The 26,218-nt window shown below is 33.7% G+C and overlaps 2 long non-coding RNA genes across 2 annotated transcripts; both read left to right on the plus strand.

The window, feature by feature from the left end:
* LOC110263206 lies at positions 5,272–8,809 on the plus strand. The gene is made up of 7 exons (XR_002348412.1): positions 5,272–5,411; positions 6,128–6,266; positions 7,021–7,288; positions 7,399–7,750; positions 7,831–7,950; positions 8,088–8,180; positions 8,355–8,809. It is a non-coding gene; the product is annotated as an uncharacterized LOC110263206 (long non-coding RNA).
* LOC110263207 lies at positions 9,176–11,287 on the plus strand. The gene is made up of 6 exons (XR_002348413.1): positions 9,176–9,569; positions 9,733–9,941; positions 10,247–10,381; positions 10,470–10,573; positions 10,669–10,744; positions 10,841–11,287. It is a non-coding gene; the product is annotated as an uncharacterized LOC110263207 (long non-coding RNA).

Raw genomic sequence — 26,218 nt, forward strand, 5'->3', positions numbered from 1 at the left:
ATTTCACTAAGAACTACTCTCTATTATTTAAAATTTGACTGGGGGTAGTTGTCCCCACTGGCTTATGCATAAATCCGTCCTTGAGTACATATAGGGGTTGACTCGCAGTAGGATTCAAAATTTAAATCCAAAATAAAGTATTTTTTTATTTAAAATTTAAATCCAAAATATTTTTAATTTATTACTTTTAGAAAAGTATAAAAAGATCTCAATTCTATTACAATATATTAATTCTGTCATCATATAATTTTATAGTCAAATTCGATTGTACAAAGTTAAAAAACTAAAAAATAATTCACATTATGTAACAACAATATCAAAACTAAATCCTTATAATAAAAAGTGACAAATTCCAAGTTCTTACTTTAATATTTTTATAAATATTATAATAATTAATCCTTCCTAATAATTTTTATATTATAATTTTTTTAATAATTAAATATTTTTAATAATTCGTTTGAGTATTTTTTTAAATTAAATCTTATAAAATTTTTTATTACAGTGATAAAAATAGACACAAGCTCTAACTTCAGTCATGCATTAGAGAAGTAAAAATTTAAAAATCTATTTACCTCTACTATTTGAATAGTTATACTTTAAATACGTATTGATATCATTAACGTATAATGTAGAGTCTAATAAGTAAAAAACATAAGTTTAGAAACCAAGATTGAAGCTATTATTATGTTTTAAAAGATATTAATACTATAACTATTAATAAACTCTCATGTTTTTTAATTTTATTCTTATTTTCTATATATATTAATTTTTTTTGTCAAAAAACAAATATGTGGAATGGTAATTTTTGCATTCTTTTGTTTTTCTTTTAAACATTTTTTTCTTTAATTTTCTATCTTACTGAAGAGACAAATATATTTTTAGAGCATTGGTAAAATGGTCTTCTCTAGATTGGTATCCATCATAGATCAACGAAGATCTAGTCGCATCCTACAACCATACCAATCTTTTTATAGTGTGGATCTTATCCGATCCAGTGACACCGCGAATCGAATAATAGCTGCGATTGTCTTCGTGAGTGCTTATGTTAGAGAACTTGAATTTCATATTTGATTTAATGATTAATGTAGTTGATTATACGGAGTATATATCTTCTTGAAAGAACTTTCATGCAATTGCTCTTAGCAAGACAGAGATGGCATAGTCTAGAACTCTTTTGTTTTCATCTTTTCTTACTTTGACTTTATATTATGTCATAAAAAATATCTTCATTTTCCTTTAATGTCATATTAAGTTCACATTAATAAATAACTTCAAATTATAGTTCAAAATCTATCCCAAAGATCATAACCTTAAATTATTAAACTGTTAACGATCCAAGTTCGAATTGGGTAACGCTCTGTCTTGACTCATGTACAAATCTATAAACGAATCAAATTTATGCTGAAACTATATTAATACTGAATTAAAGTTGCATTAAATTGCTAGTATGATAATTTAGACTTGTTCCTAATTAAAAGTATTATTTAAATTCTTTTAACACTATAGTATTGTATCATAAGTAGCCTAAAAAATAACATTAAGCAAAAAGGTAATAAATTAAAAAAAATTAATTTTCTTCTACTACATGAATTAATAGTTGGTGCAACAATTTTTATAACTAGTAACTATTTTGTGTAGGTACACAAATATATCCTTAGCTTATTTTTTCAGTTATTTCTTTTCTAAAAACATATTATAATAAAAAATTTTAAGATCAATCTAACAATAATGCATAAAAATTATGCTTGATTTGTTTGTGTTGAGGGTTGTTCTTATGAAATTGTTGTTGAATTAGTCTTAAAATTTTTGAAAAATTAGCCGTCTGGGATATATTTGATGCAAATCGAAAACATTTGGGACAAAATTGAAACAAAATAAAACTTAGGAGTATTTTTTAAAATTTTATCAAACTTCAGGGACAAAAAATATACTTTACCCTTATTTAAATAACTGAATTCTAATATTAGGATTTGATTAGTTTAATCTCCAAAGAAATATTCTAATTTAATACTAGTTATACTACACATAACATAACATATAAACGTCTTTAAAAAAAACATAAAAAATACTCTTATTGAGAGTCGAACTCAAGACTTCCTGTTTACTAAACAAATGTTCTAACCAACTAAGCTACAAGAACTGCTTGAAAACATTATATTGATTACTATACTTGACTGCAGTAAATTAGACATAAAATTCCAACTTCAATTTTGTTGGCCGATTCTCTCATGGTCCAGGCTATCAGCAACGTAAATATGCAAAAATGAACCCATTACAACACAATTAAATAAAATTTTAAAGTTTTTAACTAACTTAAGTTGATTTAGTTGTTAGTTCACTAATCCATTTAAACAAGTATTGGAAATTCGAATTTTATTTACAATAATCTATTAACTAGCGACAAATTTTAATTTTGACAAATTAATCTTTGATTTGCCAAGTTAAAAAATACCATAAGCAACCAAAAAATTTAAGAAGTTTCTTTTCTTCTCATTACGATACTAAATTTATGTAAAAAATGACACTTTAAAAGTAATATACATTTCATTTTTTATATTTTTTTCAGACCCTTCAATAAAAGTTCAATATCAATGTGGAGCATACAAAACCGTGAAATATGTTACAAGGAAAGAATAATAGTTACAAAAATCTTTCTCATTTTCTTAATCTTTCAAGGGACAAAGATATGCTTTTTGTATTAATCTTCAATTTGTTCTCTCTTCCTTATAAAACTTGATACATGTTTACTCTATTGATCCACCGGCACTGGATATAGACGATAACTCGCAAATCAATAGAAAACTTCGTAGCATGCCACTAGTCAGTAGTTCCTCAATGATTTGCAATTCAGCTCTCAAAAGTTTCCCAAACCTTCACATTCAACTCTGCCCTGGGTTTAAGATTCCAAAATCATTATCACTCTTCAATATGAGCATGCTCAATCAATTCAACAAGCCATGCACTCTTAACATGTAAGGAAGTTTAGGAGGCATAGGCACTCTTCAATTTAAATTATGGGTTATGCTAGGGAGCCAATAGTCTAAGTGTACAATGTGTACAATGGGCTAAATCTTTGGCCCAATATGAATAAAAAACAAAAATTACCCAGATATACCCTAGTCCAAAAGATATGTTCATTTTTGAAATAACCACCGCCACATTATCAGGAATCTTGATTTTCCCTTAATCACGTTTTCTTCCGTTATTGTCAAGTTAGAAACCAAACCCTTCACATTCAATTTTGAACATCCCACCGTCTCCCCCAATGGAACTTTGGTCAGTGCTGAGCATCCTTCACCGCAAGCTTCCGTTACGTGTCTCCTGCCAACCAAACTCCACTGGCTCTCCCTCCGACACAGGTGTACAAGACGCCAGCGGTTCAACCGAAGCTCTGCTGTTCCTAAACACCCGGGGTCACCCACCGTCGGCGTCGTACAAGAGCACCCAGGCTAAGCCTTCCTCAGCGCCATTTCAAACTAGCAACTCCCAGCCATTGGCGGCACCACCAGACCCGGCGTTCCACCTTCCATTCCACTCCTATTTTGGTGCATGCAGTAACCAGTGAGGGTTGCCTGCAAGTTTTCTGTCGAAGCAGGTTAGTGAGAAGTATTTCGTTTTTTCTGTGATTTTAATTATTTCCTGTTGTTTCTGGTATAACATGCATTGACCTTTGTGTTGGTGTTTAGTTTTAAATAGTGAACAAATAACTTGTTCCAAATTCGATTCGCCAAAACGTGCATAAGAAGCTGTATGTGTAGAGGTTTGCTATTTAAATAATCTTAGCGCGGGAAGGTTTTCAAAAGTTTCGTTCCAATAGCATAGAATATTTCACTCGCTGTGTGGTCCATTGCATGTTATGTCTCCTAGAGTAGTTGACTGTAGTTGTCCTATTGTTAAAAGTGTTTGGATGGTTATTATAGCATGCTTTCGGATGGTTATTTTGGCATGCGTTTGGATGATTTTGAATTTTTTATGTTTGCTGCCTAGTTCAGGGCTTCATCACCCGTGTTTATAGTCGTCATTCATTCAGTCTTATTTAATACTTCTTGAGACTAGATCTTCATATTTCATTAAATTTTTCCTGATTCCTGTTGCTGCGGTATCTAGTGCTGGATACTGTTTATATCGCTTGGTTGTCGAATTTCTAAATTTGAGATAATCACCTTGCTGCATCATTATTGTGCCGGAACTTGTAGTTTAAAATTGTGAAGTGAATTGTTGGGTTTGATGTTACTTGGCAGGTTATTTTATAATGTGACTTGATAGTTTTTTCTCACTCTCGAGGCTGTGATTTGTGTAAGAAAATATTGTTTTAGTATTTTTACTGATGTAATGAATTTTTTTTGGGTTTTTTTTCCTTTTTACAGAATAATATTTTGAATTATAAATTAGCATGCCACTTTGCTGTAATCTGTTTTAATAATTTCAATGTTTTGACCCTTTCTTTTTTTCCCTTAAATAGCCAAGTCCCCTATGTTACTCCTCTTTAAGAAACAGTTTACTAATGTAAAGGTGTTTATTTTACTCAAGTCAATCTAAGATCTCAGTTAGTCAATCATTTAAAAATTCGATTGCTACTGTCCTTAGTGAAACTCCAGCATTCTCAAGTTGCTATAATATTAGTTGTATGGTTGTTTAACTATCAATGTGGATCCTTTGTTGATTTTATCTAATGGACTGCATGATTATTGTGTAGGAAATTGTTCTTTAAAACTGTGATGTCAGTTGTTGGCTTTGATGTTCCTTGATAGGTTTTTTTAGAATGTGTTTTGACAGTACTTTTTCACTTTGGGGGCTGTGATTGGTTTAAATAAACATTGTTTTAATCTTTTTACTGGTTTATTTATTTTTTTTACCGGGGTTTCTTTTAAATAATATTTCAAAAAATATTATAGCATGCCAATTTGCTGCGATCTATTTTAATAATTTCAATGATTTGCACCGTTGCTTCTTTTTTTTTATTCACACAGCCAAGCTCTCTATGTTGCTCCTCTTTAAAATAGTTTACCAATGTAAAGGTTTATTTTTACCTCAAGTTAATCTAATATCTCAGTTAGTATGTCAATTAAAACTTGGATTGATATTGTCTTTTGTGAAACTCTAGCATTATCAGGTTTCTATAAGATTAGATGTATGGTTGTTTATCTTTCAAGGTGGCTCCTTTGAATATTTTATGTAATGTTTTTATGGCTAGATTCTTTCAATGCAAGTCCTTACTCAATAATTTTCTTAGAAAGCTTGATTTTTATATAATAAATTCTTACTGTTTCAGTAGTAGTACTGACCTCGGATCGCTGTCCACCCATCCTGTATCACCCGACGTCAGTAATCCACACCATCCTGCATTAGCCGGCGTCGTTGGTCCCAATGCCTGCGTAACCGAACACTCCCACCAATATTTGCAGCTTACGGTAAGTGGCTTCATTATTTATTTCTCGATTTTTATAGCTATCGTATCTAGTGCTGGTTATTGTTTATGTCACTTGTTTGCTGAATTTCTGTAAGTGAAAACCTTACCTTGCTGCATGATTATTGTGCCGGAACTTCTTGATTACAATTGTGATATGAATTGTTGGCTTTGATGTAACTGGGCGGGTTGGTTTAGCATGTTACTTGATAGTTTTTTTCCACTTTGGTGGTTGTAATTTTCTTGAAAAAATATTTTTTCCATCGTTTCACTTATTTAAGCATTTTTTCATTGCTTTTTTTTAAATAAAATTCCAAAGAATAGTTTACCATGTTACTTGTCTGTGTTTTGTTCTAATCAGTTAACTTTTTAGAAGTGGTTTTTTTTAAACTCTTAATTTTCTTAATTTTTTTTACCACTAAGCTCTGTATGTTACTCCTCTTTAAGAAACGGTTTAGTACTAAATGTTCATAGTTTGATCAAATCAAGGAAAGATCTCAGTCAATCACGTAGTTATAAATGGGATTGATATTGTCATTTATGAAACTCCAGTATTCTCAGGTTGCTTTAATAATAGATGTATGGTTGTTTATCTATCTTGGTGGCTCCTTAGTAGATTTTATCTGTTGGATTTACGGCTAGATTCCTTCAATGCAAGTCCTTACTCAATTATCCTCCTGGAAAGCCTGATTTTAATATTTAAATTTATTAATGTTTCAGAAACAGTACCGACCCCACAACGCTGCCGACCCGTCCTGCAGCACCGGACGTAGGAATCGCACGCCATATTGCGTTAGCCGTCGTCGTGGGTCCCAACTCATTCGTGTCCAATCACATCCACCACTATTCACAGTGTACGGTAAGTTGCTTCAGTTTTTTTCCTGCTTCGTATTGTTGCTGTATCTAGTGCTGTATACTGTTTATGTAGCTTGGTTGTTGTGTTCCTGAAATTGAAAACCTTACCATGCTGCATGATTATTGTGCCAGAACTTCTTGGTTAAAATTGTGATGTGGATTGGTGGCTGTGATGTTATTTTTCTGCGGGAAGTTATTCGATTGCTTGGTTTAAAGTAGGTCAATTTTTTCTATTGCCTATATCTGTTTGAAATAAGTAGATGGGAAATGGTGCATGCTATTGGAGGGTTGGTTTTGATCTGTGATTACTTGTTAGCATAACTCACCTTTTACCTTGGGTGGTTTTTTTTTTAAATTTAATTTGACGTATAACCATCCACGCACATGCAAAAATGAACATTTAATGTCATATGGAAACAACATCTGAGTTAATTGTGAAGAAAATACATTTTAATTGCTGTATACAAAGAGTATCTACATAACAGATGATCATGTTTGAAGAGAATTTGAGACTTCTAACTTAAACATAATATCTTCGTTGAGATAACTTTAATTAATCAGTTAGGATTTTAATTATGTTGAATTAATAATATATAGTAATTAGTGAGACTAATTATTCATTGAGTCCTTACAGGCATGAACTTGTTTGGATTTTGATTTGTTGAGAACCATTCTGATGGGGAAAAAGGTAATCCGTGTTGCATCATTCAACAGTCTTCATTATGATGGCTTATAACTTGTTTTATTCATGTAAACAGAAATGAGTAGAGACGCGCTGTTCTCCATTGTATATCAATGACATGGTCACTCATCTGGAAAGTATTAATGCTGTGGAAAAGCTACTGGAGATTGACGCGATCGGGTTCGGTTTCGTCAAGAGGATTCCAAAATGGGCAGTAAAGCAAAGTGTAATGAAACAACTCGCGAGGGCATATGATGTGGAGACAAATACACTTATAGTGGACGTTGGAAACATCCGCATCAATTTTGAGTTGATAGGGAAGGCGTTAGGCATACGCAACGGGGGTAAGATAGCAATATTCCCTTGTTAGTATTTATTATACATAGCCTGGTTTGATTCCCTTGTCATTGTGTAACAATTGTTGTAAACACTGTGCTGCGTTTGAAATTGTAAGTGATGCCATACCCGAACTTAAGAAGAAGAATCCTGCCCATCTCGCCATCAAAGCACAGTTTCAGAAAAAGACAACTACCCATTTGCGTGCCTTTGTGTTTACCTGTCCTATGGATATTGATGCGCAATGGGCAGATTTCATAAGGCACTTCATCCTAGTGGTGCTGAAGATGTTCTTATCTCCAACGAGTCAACAAACCATTTCCCCGTGGCACATCCCTTCTATTCTTGATGTGACCGACCCCAGAAGATTCAATTGGGCTCACAAAACATTCAAGTAGTTGGGGCTAGCAATTAAGAAATTCAAATCTAAGAACCACGAAACTTGTGGTGGTTGCATGTTCGCCTTTTTGGTATCGTTTAATGTTTAGTTGCTTATTTTACCTAATTGCTTTTAGATGGCAGAACATAACCTTTCTACATTGCCTTGCAGCTATTATAATTTTAGCGATTGCAGCATGGTCCACTCGATCGCTGTCGAGAATAAGAACCATGGGTCAATGCATGGACTACTGCAAAACTTAAGAAGAAAGCCGCCAATGTGCTTGCTGAGGTACTATGCCGGTTAATTTATTCCTTGCAATATGCTATCACAATTTACCGATGCGGAATTTTTGCAAAAATGATTGATGCACTAATTTGGGATTTTAAATTATTGCTTTCTAAATACCATTGACGTGTCCATTACAGGGTTGCATCGGAGATAGAAAGAAAGGGTGCAAGGAATTAGCCTCTACTAAACAAAGCCAACGGAGGGCACGCAAGAATAGAGGGGCGCACAAGGTAGTGTCTTTCTTGGAATTTAAGTTAAGTATAGCATTGATGTTAATGGTGGTTATTGATATGGTGATGTAATTGTTCAACTTGAAAGCTATGTTGCATAGAATTTTATTTGCATTTCATCATATTGTATCTATTCTATGTGTCGATTATTTACGTAGCTCGTTTGCAAACCAGGAGACCCGAATAGGCACGCGAAAAAAGTTGCCGATCGTCATAGGCAAATCCTGCGAATACAGCACAGCAGCTCATGAAGGCCTAAGTTGCAACGATAGACCTGTTGTACCTTCAGACTCCGACGAAGACAATGATGTGCCCATTGCTCAAAGAAGGCGCCGACCTGTTGTGCCTTTAGACTCGGACAAAGACGATGATGTGCCCATTGCTCATAGAAGGCGCCGACTGTTCCAAGACGACTTGAACTCGAATAGTGACCATGTAATGAGGAAGACAGTACGTTTGTTCCACATAATCAGATCCAATTATATCCTCTTCAGCACTTGTGGAAGTTAATGATTACGATTTTGACAGGCAAGTTCTAGAAATAACAATCTGTTTGGGATGACATTTTCCCATACCTCATTTGTACTGCAATTTAAATCCCACTACAACTACAGTTAGCTTACTACAAATTTTGTATGCCTTTAGACCATAGATAAATTTTTCTCATTGTTTAATTGATTTCACTGCTGCAATTTGGTTAGCACAAATAGGCTAAATTTCTATATAAAATAACATGTTTGATTCTCTGACTAATCTCATTCTATTTCAACATATTAACTAAGTGCGTAAAACCTATTGGTTAAAATTAAACAGTTGGTTCAAAATTGAAATAAACATACATCTTAAAATATTTGTAACATATCACACAAAATGCACAATGATTATTTTATTTAACCATCTATTGTCTATATCAAAATTGCATGTCTTAATTGTACTGTGATTTCAATGCGGTTCAAACTCGTGTTTTGTAACTATAGTTGTATTCGATGCAGAGAAGTTGACGTGAACTTCGTGCAGTGTCCAAAAGTTGAGGAACTATTGGTAAAGTTTGAACAGGGTGGGAACACAAGTCCAATTAATATGGAGCCCCTTCAGACGGTCGTGGATAACAAGTCACACTATCACACCCCGAGTCCCGGAAGGCCTAGCTTTTCTCTTGGCTTGACACAGCTAGAGAAGTCACCGGCCACAACCCCTCTCATAACGGTACATCCAAGGCTTAAGGGTGTCAAGTTAGGTGAGGAGAAGGAAGAAATGGTCCAGCGGTGGATTCTGAACTCTCGCCTCGAAAAAGATATGCCATTGGCTACCTATGAAGGTAGGTCGTACCTTCAACTGTCAAGGTTGGATCTGTGGACGCTGAAAGCGCGCGGTTGGGTCAATAGCAATGTAAGTTATTGAAACCCATGCTATAGTCACAATTAATTTGTTTCTCGTACCTTGGATTTCATGCGTGCTTATTATTCTACGCAAATTATTCAATGGATGTGCAACACATTTAATGATGCTCTGGCTGCGCGATTCAAACGTGGCTTCTATTGCGTGTCTCCAGGTATACTGGTATGAAGATTGTACTTTTTTGAAATCTCACGATATATATAGCATCACTGGATACTGCTTTGACAATAGGAAACGGTGATAAGATAGCATAACCTGGATGCATTACAAAACGGACCAGTTTCAGTGTATGATGGATTCGGTCCAAATTTCGGAGACGACAACAGAGTCTTTGACAAAGTGAAGGCATAAAAAAGAAATTGGGTTAGACATCATTATTTTTTATGTAGCACATGGTCAGCCTTTTTAGGATAAGGACTTATTTAGCCGGGTTACTTATTCTGCGTAAACTGATGGATGTTTTGAAAAATTTTAGACGTTGTCTCATTTGTTTTCTGCATGCACTTATTCAATTGTACGTCCTATATGAGAAAGTGACTGTGTTAAGTCAATTACCCATGAATGGTAAAGATTGAAACAACCTGTGAAGTGTATGATATATTTGTCATGCATCTTACTCCATGCATTTAAAATTTGAACGTGTTGTTATTTGTGCTTTCTTTTTGCAGTGGTTTATTCCAATCTGTTGGAAAGGACACTGGTAGCTGTATGCTTTTGACGTGGCAGAGAAACGGGTGTTGGTAATTGATAGTCTCAAAAGTGAGGAACCCACTGATGAAAAGAAGAAACTAGATGCATATGCAGTAAGCTAAGACACCACATGTGCATTGTTTACGTATGCATCGATAAATAACTTCAACAACTGACAAAATATGGTTGAGTTTTTTACAGGGTCGACTGATTGAAGACATGTCCAAAGTGGCTATCCCAACTTACGAGCATACTTCGAATGGCCCAAGTATTGCATATGCCTCAATTCCCGTGCAACTCAACGGGTAAGTATAAGTAATCGCCACATCTAATAAATTCATGCTTTTGCAATTGGTGTGACATTGATATCATATTGAATAGACCCTACTTATTTGTGTAGTTGGGATTGTGGCATCTTTGTCATTAAATTCATGGAGTTATAGACTAAAGATTGTAAACTACATGAATGGGATGATGTAAGTTACTAGGTTACTCAGTTTTAGATTTTTTATTTCCGGTTCATATTTGTTACAAAATTCAATCACCATCCTCATCATGAAAATACTACACAGGATATGCTTCTTGCTTTGAGAGTTCAGCTAATGCTGAATATTGTCATGGGAGCGCACAATGAGTCAATAGAACATGTGCAAACTTTGTTGGAAGAAAATGAGAAATGTGTGCGCCGCAACCCTAGAATAAATAAGAAAAAGGAGATGAAATCACCATTTACGGCGCCAAGTACGAGGACATTGATGCAACGGGTCGGGGAAGAACCTTTGAAAAAAAAAAACGAAGACGGAGAAAGCAATAGTTGTACTTAGTCTTAAGAACATAGAAACCTTTCTTAATTTATGTGTTTATGGGCTTAGGTGTATATTTTCTTTCGCTGTTAGAGTATTGGTATAAGACATATGATGTACATGTTTGGTTCTCTAAGTGCTCTGATTATATTTCAAGAAAATAGCTAAGCGCAGAAAAGCTAGTGCTTAACATTAACCATTCAGTTAACAATAGGATTAAACATCCGTTTTCCTACGGAAACAAACATCCAGAGTAAAATTCTTGTATAACACTACATACAACAAGCCATGGAAATTGTATGTTACCATCTGCGTACAATAAGAAGTAACCATCCGCTGTCGTATAGGTTCGAACATCCAGATTAAAAATACTACTAATATATCAACCACAATTCACCCAAAGTAGCCAGATAACCATCCGGGGTACCAGAGATTATAAACATCTGATATCCTACTGAATCAAACATCCAATGGAAAATACTTGAAACTGATCATACACATACTCGTTGACTATTCCGAAATAAGTATATGTGAAAAGCCTTTAATAAACATCCAATTCTTTTTCGCATCGAACATCTATGTTAACATACTAGTAAAATGTCATACACAATACAACATGTTAAATTAGTTATTCGCAGCAAATTTGAATTGTAGATTGAAATAAATCATTTATAGATTCTTGGAACAACTGCATTTAAACACGTAAAATATATTTCTATAACATAATTCCACCCACCTCATCTACCACCCGTGATACATAAATGTCAATCCAAATCATATGTACATCAAGGTGAAAAATAAACGCAGGCACACCCATGTCCAATATAATCTAACTTTTGTCGAAGGAGCTTAGCAAAGACATGAAGCTACCCACTTGTTCGGGCGCATTTCGGACAATAGGATCACCAATGTTTGTATCTGGATATGCATTTGAACGAACCACCTGCTAAACGACACAAAAAATGACAACAATGAACTCATGGCATAGTGTTATAACAAAATTAATAGTTCAAGTCATATTGACACAAGCATGTACCGGGGAAGTATTCTTGTTTTTCCTCCAACCAGATTTCTTGAAGGACTTCTCTAGGGTCGCTCCAAGCCTCTTACTCTTTGGCCGGCCCTTTGTACTGACCAACGATGGTCCTTGGATGTCGACAACACCGACAACATTTGAATTTTGTGAGCCAATGCTGGTGTGAGTCTCCGCCACGCTCTCGGACCTCTTCTTAGCACGGTGCTCGCTCATCTTGGCCCTTGTTTCTTCTAGAGCAGCATGCAGCAATGCTGTTTCGTCGTCGTCATTTACGAACTCCTGAGCAATGTTGTAAAAGTGTGCACATAATCCCCTGAATGCATTATGACTCACATCTGACCGACTGACATCGTGACTGCTCTTGATATAAGTATGCTTGCGCTTTATTTTCTTGTTCCATCGAGGGAGAACATAGCAGGTAGGAACTTTATACACTTTATACGAATGAAAAATTGCAAGACAGTGACATCACAATACACCTGAACTCTCAAAAAGATTGCACTCACAACGAACCTCCTGTATGGAACGGTCAAAGTGGACGACATACGAAACACAAAGCATAGTATCATGGACTAATTTTTCCTCTTCTACCTTCATGCATACCACTGGCCCATCTTCAATAACTACAGATACTCTGCAATTAGCCATTTTCACAAACTCAACTTGAACATCCCTAAACATGCTAGTAGTGTACTCCTACTGAAATTGTCTCTCCATAGGCGAGCTCGTTGCACAAGGGATAACCCCCCTTGAGTCTACTACATCATCCTCCAATTTCCTCTGCTCCTTGACTTCAAGCACATTGTCGTATTCGTGAACAAATTGGACCAAGCTAGTCTTGCTGTGTAAGAATCCACCATAGAATGCGTGCATGCTCTCACTCCTTTGCGTACTCCTCATGGCAGTCCAAAATTCACCCTTGAAGAATATAGGAACCCACATGCGTCGGTCATTATAAATATCTACAGAAAATACACAGTTCTTATATAAGAAACCTTTCACTGAACTCATTATCACACAACAGATAAAGCAAGCTACCGCATAATTATCCATTGAAATGCGTAACGTAATTGTACAATAACGAACCTGATAGCCATGTGTTGTCATGTAGATTGTACTCCTCTATAAATTCAAACCATTTTCTCTCGAATGACTCCTCCGTCCAAGTGTTGAAAACAATGTCCCTGAGGTTGGCATAATACAAGTCTCCGTACCGGCGATAACCCCCAAGCTTCTGAGGTAACTTCTTCATGATGTGCCAGATGCACCAACGGTGACGTGTATTGGGTAATGCCTTTCTAATCGCACCAAACATGAATCTGCATTGATTGGTGATGATGCTCTGTGGAGCAATTCCCATGCACGTCACTCATTGGGTAAAAACCCACCCATAACTTGGAATTTTCTCGTTTCCCAACAGCGCACAACCAAGGAGGGACGACTTACCATGGTGGTTGACACCGACGAACGAAGCAAATGGTAATCCATGCCTACACACATAAACAACTGCAATTAAGAATTCCCAGTCATAACCGCATGGAAAACAAAAACACCAACAAGTAGACCAACTACACCACCTGTTACCTGTTTGTACTGTAAGTGCTATCAAATGACACAACGTCTCCGTAGTATTCATAGGAAGCCCTGCACCTTGCATCAACCCAAACTGCACTCCTAAATCGACACTCATCATCTAATTTCACTGCATAGAAGAAGTTCGGATTGATGTCCTTCATTCTGATGAAGTAGTTCATCATCTCCCTGACATCCGCATTTATGTTGCTGGTTCGAAGTCTTGCTGTAATATAGTTTCTTAAATCCTTTTCTAAGAATCCCAGATTCGACGGGCCCCCGACCTCATTTGCCAAAGCTAGAAAGGTCTTGTTTGGTCGAATCCCAGCCTCATTATTATTCTGAATCACGCATTTCGCATGCATGGTCAGGTGCCTATATTCATGGTAGTGCACTGCCTTTTTCGTCGAACATGGGTGCGAGTGCCTCAACTCAACCTTGAAGAAAAGCCACTCTTGCTTCTCCTTATCAAATTTCACATATATTCTTGCCTTGCACCCGACAACTGAAATCGGGTTCTTATGTGTTGGTGCTTTGACACGAGACCCGCGGATGCGGTCCCGATTACAGTGGATAGCCTGGTTAACAGGTTCCTTTGTGATCTTGTCAAATGTTGTCATCCTTATCTTAGTTGCAAATCCAACTTTCTTTGCATAGGTAACATAAAAACCATGAGCTAATTGTAACTTCGCAAACCGCATTCCAACGGTTAGTATTTCATCTTTCTCAAGGCAACCGTGATCCGGTAACTATGTATAAGAAAAAAATAATGCCATTAATTATGAAATCAAACATGCGGATCCTGACTGCACAAATTTAAACTAGAGTCCGAACCTCGTCATAAATATCCATCTCGCCACTTTCTACCTCAGTAACATCCAACATTTGTGTGGCCTGCACTTCCAAGATAAACACACAAATTCAAAAAAAAAAAAGAAGATAAATTTTTATTCAATATCATGTACATGAAACCTCACTAACTAGCACAAAAAAATGCGAACTAAATTTATAGATCAAGTCATCCACCCTACCAATTTTACCTTTAACACAAAGGCATTTAATTCCTAATAATGGTAATTGAATCAATTATCTCATTTGAACTATTATACAATTATTGTGACAAATACATACTCTCTTTGACGTTAACATTGAATAGCATACAGCTGAACATGCATCAGGTACAACTACCATACACATAGTTCCGTCCTCGGTTTCCCAGCCACTTGTGCCTATTTTTACTTTTAAGAGTTGTTTTCTTTATTCATACATTGAGCATCATGCATAACTATATACATATACTCATATTCTAATCCTAACATGCAGGAAGCAAATACATGAAAAGCATCAATTGATAACTCCTGCATTTTTCCTTTTCATTATCAAAATATATCCTTCTTTATTATAATACCATTGGCTACAACTCAAATTCAATTGATAACTCTTATACTAACATTGCCTACATGCCACTGAATTTTGATTATGAGGGAGTCTATTCAATTTTACTGGGTATTTATAGAAGCTATTCTAACAAATAAGTATTTTCTTCCAGAGACACATCAATATGCCATGGTTATAATCGTTAATCAAATTTGCCATACATATAAGAATACCATGATATGTAAAAACTTCCTAAGCTTCGTTGAACCATGCATGTTGTTGATGCATCTGAATACCGATTAAAAACATAAAATTAAACAAGCCACTTGCATTGATTATAGACTGCCTATTCAACTAAAAATGACCATCTATTGAAAAGAGTTTCATACGTAAAGTGGCTCACCTTAGTCATTTGCAGAGGATCGATGACGAGAGGTTCATCTATATTTTCGTTTGGAATTGATGAAATCTTATTCCCGCTGGGAGATGGAACACAAACCACCGGTTCAGCCACAACGCACTCCATTAATGAACTCCGGCGGGGTGACGGGGTGAAAGAGCAATCACACTTGAGTCCCCTTTCTACTTGCAACGTCGACATCGAGCACAATAAACACACGCCTGCGCGCTGGGCTTGGTAGATGTTCGTCAACGCAGATTGAACAAATGACGGGTAGGTGGTGCTAGACGAGGGCCTTTGCCGACTATGACGCTGGTGGGAGGAGAGTCCAACGGCCGGCAGTGACGAGTGGGAAAGTAGTTTTTGATGAGACCTGGAGATGATGGAGACGATACCGTATTGATCAACTGACGTCTTTGTTGTGATCCTATAACGACTTCTAATCCTATTTTTTTTCAAAATTTAAATTAGAATAATTTCAAAATTAATTCATTACCCATAATTTAATTTTAATTCGAAATTAACCCCCAATGTATGTATTGTACGACAAGCATATTGGCTCCCTATACTTCCTCTTAAATTATACATTAGTTGATCATTACCCAAAGATATAAAATCTCCAATATGATCTTTGCTGTAAAAAATGGTACCTGGTGTATTTCATCAACAACAGTTAATATGACAATGTTAGTTTAAAAAAAAGATCAAATAAAAATGAAAAATTGAAACTTAAGTAATATATGCAGTTAAAAAAAAATTGATGGTAATATAACTCTCAACCTTAATTTTAGATCTACTAGAAAGGCAAGTAGACAAATATAAAGGATTTTGTTTTGGACAATAACAATAACAACAACAACAATAATAGTAGAAACCAAATTTTTGCTTTTGAACATTTTCCAATCATTGCCTTCAATCAGAACATAGTTAAAAAATAAAATTAATAAAAGAACAACATAGAACAAATTAAATAGCACTTCAAGGCTTAGTCACAGTATTATTACTCTCATTTAAGTGCATCCAGGTTCTAAGATTCAATAATGCAGCGGATTATTTCAGTATATACTATTTAGTCATAGACAGTAAATTAATGAAGTATCTTTTTTAAAATTTAAATAGTAGAATATACAATATGTAAAAAATTTTATATTCAAACAAAAAGATACTTAAGACTTAACCTGAAGTGAATATTCATCCTGGTAATGTTTTAAACTTAATTAAGAATAAATAAAGGTTAACTGATGATGGGTTAAAATCAGGCAAATATATACGTTTAGGCTTCTTTAAAGGGATTTTAATACTGATATATAATAAGTAAAATGTAGGATCAACAAAATAAGTAAATAACTCAGAATTGAGATTGGAAGTGATTAATGAATCCAAAAGCATTTGTGTAATAATGAGAAGTATAAGAAAGAATGATGCATGTCGTTCCAACCAAATCTCTAACTAATTAATTAATCATTTCTCACTCACAGAATCTATTGGCTAAGACTTCAATTGAATACAAGTCATAAAACTTTGGGCAGAAACATAATTCTATATGATCCTATGCAACATTCTAAGTAGCTCTGACAATCACTAACATAAGTAAGGAGTTTGTTGAATTTGAAACACTCATAATGGGTTGTGGTGTTAAATAAGCAACTTAATTTGATTTACACAAAAAATAATCATAGTATTTTACTAATCAAACTATGTATGTTCCACCTTAATTAATTTTTTGTTGTTGACCAAACTGACACAAAACATTCTTGACTTAGTGGCAACTCTCTTTTCTGTATACTTACATCTCTGAATTGACTATGACCAATATGAATAACAAAATGCATGACATATCAACTTAATCTCTTAGCTAGCATGAATGTGTAAACAAAAGCTGTACTCTAAATTGTTTTAACAAATTTAATGATTATGCACAATGCACAAAAGAGAAAGGAAACTTTAGGTGGATCAGAACTTCAACTAAAGTGAAAGGAATACAATACTTACCATTCCTTCAAATGCTTTTCGTATAGCAAAGTTGAGATCAACTTCCAATAAAACTGGATCTTTATCCTCCTCAAATTCAACTTCTGTCCACTTGTTGACATTGACAATACCTGCACAAAAGCTCTCCATCTTTTGGCAATCGATTAGTGAAAATTTGTCCAGTAATAAAAATTTTAAGGCAATGTTTCCATTGCAAAACCTTTCAAACTTTGGTAGATCAGGCAAATCACAGAGTCAAACCCTAAACCACGATTCAGAAGGCTGCAAATTATTTCACCGTTAGACTTGAATTTGGGCTTGGTCAGAGATAAGGGGTTAGGGTTAGAATTTTTTTATAGGGACTTAATTATATTTTTAAATTATTAGGAATTTAAATGTCCGTAAAATAAAAAATTAAGGATATATTTGTTTTTTTATAAAAAAATTTAAATATAATTCAATTATATTGTGTAAATTGATCGGAACAAACCGGATCTAATAATTATAATACGGACAATTGGGTTTATTATTTTTGCTATAATAAACCGATTTTATTCTTATTTATTAAAAAATAGCTTATTAACCGATTTAATAAAGATGTTCAATCATATTACGACACATGTACACGTCTTTAAAAAAAGACATTTTTTATGTCTTTATTAAAATAGTCTCCTCTCGCCAAATATAACTATCCACCTAAACCATTTCTTCCTTTTTTTTTTTTACAAATTTAAATGGATCCGATAATGAAATTGATTTGTGATAATCTCCTCCATATCGAATAAATTAATTTCTTTTGTTAAAACAAAAACAAGATCCTTATGTTTTATTTTAAACAAATGTACTTTCAATATTAAATATTTTTCTTCTATGGATATATGTCTTTTTCTTTCTTCTTTCATTTATTTGAAGGAAACTTTAATTTACGTGAATGTAGATAGTGCAAAGCGACTACACTATATTGATGTTGAATGCAGTGCTTAATGAATAGAATGACAAAAACTTGTTCACGAAGATCTTGATATGACATGGAGGAGATCCTCCACCACCCAAACAAATATGAACAGCCACCACAATTGTTATTTTTATTTTTATTTATATATATATATCTTATTCTGTAATTGACATTGTAGGCATCACTGTTACAGCAAATTCCATAAACGAAAGGACGTGGTTTCCCTAATTTTTCCGCTTCCAAAACTGGTTTTCAAAGAAATTTCAGTCATACAAAGAATTTCAACATTTTGAAACGAAATATAAAATTTTTGCTTGTCAGATGAATTGAAAAGCCGCTAATTATAGACATTGCATTTTGCATCACAAACTCACACATACTCAGCATAGTATGTTTATTTTGCGTGGCAATATATGAAAGATGGACACGTGGGAGGTGGGAAAGGTTGTGAGACAATGGTTGTGAGACAGAACACGAGAAGCATCCCGTTATGCAAGAATAATTATACGTGGTAGTTAGTTTTATAATTAGTTGATAAGATAATTTAAAAATTAAGAATAAAAAATATTTAAAAATAAATATAAAAATTTTATAAGTTATTTAAATTTTAGAATGTATAAAATTTATAAATTTAAATTAAATAAAATATTTAAAAAAAAGTTTAATTATTCTATTGGTTTTTAATTTTTTACGAAATTTTTAATTAGGTCTATATATTTTTTTTTAATTAGGTCTCTGTACCAAATTTTTTTCTCAATTAGATCTCTTTTAGTAGTAATTGGCTTAATTTTATAGGGATCCAACTAAAAAAAATTGGTGCAACGACCCAAATAAAAGAAAAAAAAAGTGTAGGGACCCAATTAAAAAAAATTGGTGCAAGGATTTGATTAAAAGGAAAAAAAATACAGAGACCTAATTAAAAATTTCGCGAAACTATAGGGAACAACAGAGTAATTAAACTAAAAAAAAATTATTATATTATTATGTGTAACAAAATTAAGATAAACATTTATAAAGTAATTATTTATAAACATCATATAAGTTTATTTATTTATTTTTTTAACAGTATTTAATTTGAAACAAAGATAAACATTATATTCAAAGTATTTTTTATCTTCATGTATAATTTTAAATTTTATATTCAATTTATTAAACTATCTTTAATTTTATTACTTTTTTAAAAATTATTAATTTATACTTTTATTATATTCATGTTTTATCGATTTTTAGCAAATCGAAGGTGGTTTGATATCTAATGGTCTGGATTCGATATCTAATTCATGTTTTATTATATTAATGTTTTATCGATATTTAATTAAATCCATGTACTTTTTTTCCTTTTAATCGAGTCCTTGCACCATTTTTTTAATTCGGTTCCTATATTTTTTTTTATTTAGTTTCTGCACCAATTTTTTTTTTAGTTGAGTCTCTATAAAATTAAGCTAATTATTGCTAAGAGGGACTTAATTGAAAAAAAAATTGGTGCAGAAACTTAATTAAAAGAAAAAAAGTATAGGAACCTAATTAAAAATTTCGTAAAACTATAGAGACTAATAGAATAATTAAATCTTTTTTAATATTTTATTTAATTTAAATTTATAAATTTTATACATTTTGAAATTTAAATAACTTATAAAATTTTTATATTTATTTTTAAATATTTTTTCTTCTTAATTTTTAAATAATCTTATCAACTAATTATAAAATTAACTACCACGCATAATTACTCTTGTAGAACGGGATGCTTCTCGTGTTCTATCTCACAATCATTCCTACCTCACGTGTCCATCTTTCATATTGCCACGCAAAATAAACATAGTATGCTGAAAATGTTTGTAAACACGATAGAATTTTCCATATTTTTAAGCATTCTTATCTATTGTTTGGCATTGTCAAGGTTCAGCATATTAACTATTAAGAGATATATTAATATGTTAACTAATTAAGCGTTAAGGGGAAAACGAAATATAGAGGTAAGCAAATCGTTTTGTTAAGCTAACACTCTTTTTCTGTTTTTGTTTGGCTATGGGCTCCTCTAGTGAGGAATACTTGGACTTTTATTTTGTTTTCATTGTCGACTCGTTTATGGAATTTATAGCGCTTTGGGTGTAATCAACAATGAATTTTTTAAGTGGACTGGGCCTTGACCAAAACCTTCGAAGAACATGCCTCAAATAATTTAATTTAATACTTACGCACCAATTAGACCGTAAAGTTATACCCTAAAATTTTAAATTGTAGTCCAACTTCAAAAGACAACTAAATTCAACTTGGATTAAAACATCAAGACCAAAAACAAAAAGAAACAAAAACTTGGATCCAAAAGCTAAACCATTTGAAGGAAAGGGGCAATAGAAATTTCAAGTTGGTATAGTGGCTAGTTTACTAGTCCACTTAAAGTAGTATTAAGAGTTCAAATTCTACCTTGTGTTCTTGATCTATCGGACTAAAGGATATCGTGGAAAACCATCCAAAAAAATATCTCAAATTTTCTTTATAAATCTTGCATAGATTTTAGTTTAATCTCCCCTAATTAGGAGTGGCAACATTTACTTCGAGTTGGTCAAGTAGGATATGTAACATTATGTAAAAATATGTTCCAAGTGAGTGTTAAACTAATGACTTCTATTTTGGTGTAAAAAATTTTTAACCACTGAGTCAAGATTACTATTTGATAATTTAATACTTTTATTTATATAAAAACTAATTTATTTAGCGATATATAAATACCCACTTATACCACAGCCCTATCTCTTCACTCTCATCACCCTTACACTATAGGAAACACGCTGAATACTGTTGAATTTACCATTATCCTGGCGTTGACGGTATATATATACGTCGCCAAAAACTAATTACCGGTGATTTTTTTTCGTCCGACGCTAATTACCAGTGAATTTTTCGTCGGTATTTTTAATAGATTTGTTGAGACTGGGTTGATGATTACCGTTAGATTAATCCGACAGTAACTTTGGCGCCATTTCACATGTTTAGGCACCAAGCTATCATCGAATTTATTCGACGGTAAATTCTACCGTAATATTTTTTATTTTTTATTTTTTTGGGCACAGTTAAGTTACAATTAGTAGTCAAATTAAAATTCTTGTTAACAAAATTATTACCAGAAATCTAAAATTAGCAGAAATCAACAAATTATATTATTAAAAATAAATGGTCTGAATACAATAAAATATCACAGAAGTAGAGTACAATAAAGTAGACAAATAAAAAAATAAAATCCTAACCCATACAGATCCCGGTAATAGTCATCGTCGTCGTGGTCCCCCTGCTGAGGCGGCAGAGTAGGTGCTGACGTCAGTGCCCCACCAGTAGCGTTGCCGTTGGAACCAGCAGTGCCACTACTTCCAGCGCTGCTGACTTTAGCGCGCATCTGCTGGTTGTATGCCTCCATCTGCTCTCGCAACCGATCGAACTGCTCTAGCTTCTCTATCAGGTTCGAGCTGATGGTAACAGCTCCTCCAACTCGTGCAAGAAGGTCGTTGTACCTCTGTTCAGACTGCTTCGCTTGCTGGTGAAGATCATGTGTTAGCTTCTGCACCTCCTCCCTCAAGTCAATAACTTCCTGAGGATTGGCAAGATTGGTGGCAGAGGCAGAGAAAGCTGCCAATGCAGAGGAGCGGAGGCCACTGGCAAAGAATGACCAACCCAAAGCAGCAATTCTTGTGGGGTTCAGAGGCAGTCTCGCGCCAAACCCTATCAAGATCTATCAGTGAGGTCTTGGAGTCGGATTCTCGTTCCCACTAGGCAGCTTTGATTGCTGGGTAACAGTTAATTGACTTTAAACCAAATAAATTTGAAACTTAGTATTAATTTAAACTCACATAATGAGCCGCAGACCGCTCTTCAGCAAATCTCTCATTGTTGGCCTTCAAAATATGGGTATACTTGAAGGTCTCCGCCAATGTTGTCTCATGATCCAATGACTTAGACTACAAATTAATATATCAACTAATAAAATAAATGAACAAATTAACCAACTAATTCAAGTAACTACTAAAAAATTAAACAATGACAAAATTCTTACCAGTTTGCTCTTCGTCTTCATGAAGGTCGCCGACCCACCCGTATACTTCGACAACCTGGGGGAAGCCCTGTTAGCAATGTTCGTTAGACTGCGACGCTTGAACCCCTCATCATTGTTAAAATCGGCCTTCAGTTCCTTCTTGATGGCTAGACGGATCCACAATGTTAGGTGGTCATTCCCCTTACAAATATTGCACATCGTCTGCTGAAGTCGTTTAGCTGCCCGGTGGTCGTAGATCTTCCTGATTATGAGATTATATTTTGCATCTCATATGAATTTTAACTGCACAAAGTGATTCAACAACATTAGTTAGTCAGAATAAAATACAGTTCAAATACAGTTAATTAATTCAACATTATTGGGTTTTTACCGCCCACTTCTGAAACCATCGATCTCTGGTCTCAGCCGGATCTGCATGGTCGGTCACGGGTGGTCGCACATCGACTTAATAACCTCAGAGATCTCCTGTGTGCAAGCATTATTGTTTGGTATAAACTTGTCGGAGAAAAAACCTAACATTAACAAACACATAGAAACGCATAAACTTAAGATTAACAAACTTAACCTTAAAAAATTGTATGTACTCACGCCTGCATGCCATCAGACTAAATCCTCAGCCGGATGACATGCGATGGTGAAGGGGCATCCTGCTGGGGGGCACTAGACGAATCACCCACCGCGAGCTCTGTCACTGGATCTGCAGGGAGCGTAGCAGAAGGAGGCATGTAGTTCGGATTTGGGACCATGATGAACTACTGGTCCGCTGGACCCGCTTGTGACGTCACAGGGGTCGATAGGGTAGTCGGGGTAGAGGGCGAGGAGTACTGAACAGTTGCAGGAAATTTGGTGAAAACTCTCCCTCTACCACGACCACGAGACCCACTAGGTCTACCTCTGCTACCTTTCGTTATGTCTGCAAAAAGAAAATATCACTAACACTAATTGAGTCACAATTAAATTCACCAACTCTAAACATATTAATACACTCAATACAATAAACATATTAATAACATAACAAACACCAATAAATAATAACATAAGAAGAAACTCAAAAAATAATTATAACAAATATGAGAAAAGGTATGAATAACAAATAATTATTTTAATTATAAGTTAGAAAGTCAAAATTAAGCACGAATAATTCAATAGTTAATATTATATTGCAATATTACAATCATACTAAGAAACTGCAAAATAAAATTGTACATAGACATAACCCAAAATACTTAAAATAAGAATTTTAAGGAAAAATCAATTCATGTCACAATTAACACAAATATCTATCAACCCTAAACATAATTTTAAGAGTTTCAAAAACATAATTTTAATTTTTCAATTTCACTCAAAATCTTATTAAAATTTCGACAAAGTCTCTCCTAAAATTCAGATTTGTCCACCCTTCAAAGGTTCCATCCAAACCAACATGCAAGGGTTGAAATTCTAATCCACTCACCAAACAAACTAATTATTCAAACCAATAGAATTTACATCAAAAATTAAATAAAAAATTTTCTCATAGCCCATGATTTTCCAATCTAACAAAAACAAGTAAAAACAAAACACAGATAATAATCAAACAAGTAAGAATAAATTCTAAATTATTATATGATAACCAAGACACAAATCCTAAATTAACTTAACCCTAAATCATTCAATAGCCATAACCCTCACTAATGAAATTCCTAACACTAATAGAATAACAAACTATTAGGTAACACACTAACAATTAAAGAAATTCTGTTTCTAATTTTAAAATAGATATCCTGGAGATGGAGAGTAAGGATGTACCTAAATCTAGAATGGCGGAAAAGGGGCTGGGAAGAACGGAGAAATGTCAAGAGAGCGGGGCCGGCGATGGCGGGGTTGGAGCGGCAACGGTGTTTGGAGTGGCGGCAAAGGGGGCTGGGCTGGGTAGAGAGAGAAACGGAGAAGAGCGTTTGAGAGAGAGGGTTTTCGAAATGAAGGGGGAGAGGATTCGTGCTCTCAATTTTAGAGCTGACTACCGTCGGATTCACCGTGGGATAAATTCGACGGTATCACCAAAATGTAACATTTAACTAAAATGTGTCACTGTCGGAATACGACAAAAAACTTTGCGCCTATTCCATACCTTTTTCCTCCAAATATTACCCACGAATTTACCGTCAGGTAAGTGAATCCGCCGGTAACAATTTGACATAATGAATTTCACAACAAAACCCTCCATAAATCCATTGGTAAAACCAACGGTAACTCGAGACGGTAAATCTGACGGTATTCAACGTTTTTTTTGTAGTGCAGCACTCACTTTCCCTATCATCGACATCGTCACCACCATTGACGGGAGCAAGCAAATGAGGATGACGAAGGAAGGGGTGTGGATGAATGAAGGGAAGAGAGGGAACACATATAGAAGAGTTGGAGGGAGGAGGGTAAGGAATATTGCGAGGTATTATAAATTCTTCCAAAAAGAGATAAGAGAGCAAATCAGAGAATAAAAGTAAGAGAGAATTTTAGATCAGAGAAGTTGGTTTATGATAAACATGAGTAATTAATTCTCTTTTTTTTATTAGGTTTATTTTTTAAACAAAAAGCATGGATATATTTGTCTTATTATCGAAATATTTAAACATGATTCGATTTAGATTGTGTAAATCGATCGGATTAAATCGAATCTAATAATTATAATGCGGGTGGGTTTATTATTATTGTTATAATAAACCGATTTTATTCTGGTTTATTAAAAAATAAATTATTAATTGATTTAATAAAGATGGCCAATAATACTATGACACATGTAAACGTTTTAAAAAAGACATTTTTAGTGTCTTTGTCGAAGTAATCTCTTTTTAAGAAAAGACACTTACATTTCTATTCATTTTAAGTAAAAACACTTAAACTCGTGTATTGTATATGTTACTAATCTACAAGATGTCAATAGAGAAGTTAGAATTTATAATGAAATGTGTAACACCCTAATATTTTTAGATTAGTCTTATATTTTATTTAAATTATATTGGTTGTTGATATTTAAATTTTACGAAATTTTGAAATAAAATCTTTATAAAAATATAGTGAATAACTAGTTTTTATTTTTAAAAGCATTTGATAATAGTGAGAACTTTGATCATAAAAGAAATTTGTTACTAATTGGAAAGTATAAGTAGATCTTGTGATACTAACACAAAAAATGAACGTACTAAATTATAAAGGCAAAAACAATGACAAACTTTATCCATATCAAATAATCGTATAATAAATAAAAATAAACATCACAACCACAATTGTAGTTATTCAATAAAGATTAAAGGTTTAGTTACTCTATTAGTCTCTATAGATTCACCAAATTTTTAATTATCTTCTTATACTTTTTTCCTTTCAATTGAATTCCTACACTACTTTTAATTTTGTAATTATGTCATTTTCATGTTAAAAATGTTAAAATTAACATAATATTTTTACCAAAATACATGCGGTCAAATATTTAATTAAGTTTTTAATTATAAATACCTTAAATTTGTAAAGAAATATTCAGTTAACTCTAATATTTTTTACACTAGGAAGGACCTAATTATAAAATTAAAAGTAATATAAAGACCCAATTAAAAAAAAATATATAAGAACCTAATTGAAAATTTGGTGAAACTATAAGGACCAACAGAATAATTAAATCTTTTATTAAGGTATTGGCCCAAAGAATTGTTGACTAATATTAATAAAAGAGAAAAACTCGAGAACATGCAGAATTTATTATTTTTTTACCAACACTTTTAATCATAAGTCTAATTCTTTTACTCTAATAATCTAACAAT

The sequence above is a fragment of the Arachis ipaensis genome, chromosome B06 (assembly GCF_000816755.2).
Source record: "Arachis ipaensis cultivar K30076 chromosome B06, Araip1.1, whole genome shotgun sequence".
NCBI lineage: Eukaryota > Viridiplantae > Streptophyta > Magnoliopsida > Fabales > Fabaceae > Arachis > Arachis ipaensis.